Source organism: Peromyscus leucopus, chromosome 7, assembly GCF_004664715.2.
Source record: "Peromyscus leucopus breed LL Stock chromosome 7, UCI_PerLeu_2.1, whole genome shotgun sequence".
Lineage (NCBI taxonomy): Eukaryota > Metazoa > Chordata > Mammalia > Rodentia > Cricetidae > Peromyscus > Peromyscus leucopus.
The window spans coordinates 16,088,859-16,090,308 of record NC_051069.1 but is presented as its reverse complement, the minus strand read 5'-3'; positions in this window follow the sequence as shown (position 1 = coordinate 16,090,308).

Below are 1,450 nucleotides of genomic sequence, written 5' to 3'. Positions count from 1 at the left end.
AGGATCAGACCAGGGATCAGAGCCCACCAACACTGTTGACATTTCTTTGGCCTCCAGTCAGGACATTTTGGGTTCATGACTGAGGACGTGGATTGAGGTCCTATCTCTAAACTTCCTGCCCCATTTTTATCTCCTAGCCTCATCATTCCTGCCAGAAAAATTAACTCTGAATGCCATTTAGGAAACTGGGGTGGTTTTTATTATGTTTATTTGGTGTGTGTGTGTGTGTGTGTGTGTGTGTGTGTGTGTGTGTGTGTAGGCTAGAGAACAACTTGTGGGAGTCTGTTCTCTCATTCCAACATGGGGTTCCAGAGATGGATGGAACTTAGGTGGTCAGGCTTAGCACCTTTACCAACCAACTTACCTCTTAATTCTGCCAATCCCCCTAGGACCTTAAAAAACAAAACCAAAAACAGTCTCACTATGTAGCCCCAGCTAACCTGCAACTCACTATGTAGACCAGGTTAGCCCCAAACTCAGAGAGATCCACCTGCTTTTGATTACCAAGTATTGGAATTAAAGGTGTAAACCCTCACTACTTAAAGAAACCCAAGCCAGGCAGTAGTGGCACAAGCCTTTAATCCAGTCTGGTCTACAGAGTGAGATCCAGAACAGGCACCAAAACTACACTGAGAAACCCTGTCTCGAAAAAACAAAAAACAAAACAAAAAACAAAACCAAAAAGAAACACACACACACACACAATACAAATCAACAACAAACAAATGAAAAGCCCTGGCTGTCCTGGAACTCCATATACATCAAGCTGGTCTTGAACTCACAGAGATCCACCTGCCCTTGCCTCTCCAGTGCTGGAATTAAAGGCATTCAGCACTATCTGGACTTTTAATGGATGTCTCCAACCTGCCATCTACAAACTGGAATTTCCGATCTTGCTATCCCCAGATCTGTTCTCTACTTGTATCTTCTTTCTCCATCTCAGGTGATGATGTATATATACATAGCTAAGCTGTTGGGATGTAAAAAAATCATCCTCGATTCTTCTCATCGTTGGTCATTCTCCTTTTACAAACATCTCAGTACTGATTTTCTGCCCTCAGGTACCTTCTTTCTGATCTGACCTGGATGCTACAGTAGCCTCCTTATGGTTTCTGCACACACACACACACACACACACACACACACACACACACACACACCACTGTTCCAATACAGCAATCAAGATGATCCTTGGATTTTTATAGACTAAAGTTTTTGTATTACTTTTATTAATTTTGTGTGTGCTGTAGTGCATGTTTTGGAGGTTGGAGGACAACTTGTGAGACTCAGTTTTCTCCTTTCACCATGTACGTCCTAGGGACAAACCTCAGATCATCAGACTTGGCCAGTTTTTGTTGTTGTTTTCCTGGAACAGGATTTCTCTTGTAGCTCTGGCTGTCCTGGATCTCACTCTGTAGACCAGGTTGGCCTGGAACTCACAGAGATCTGC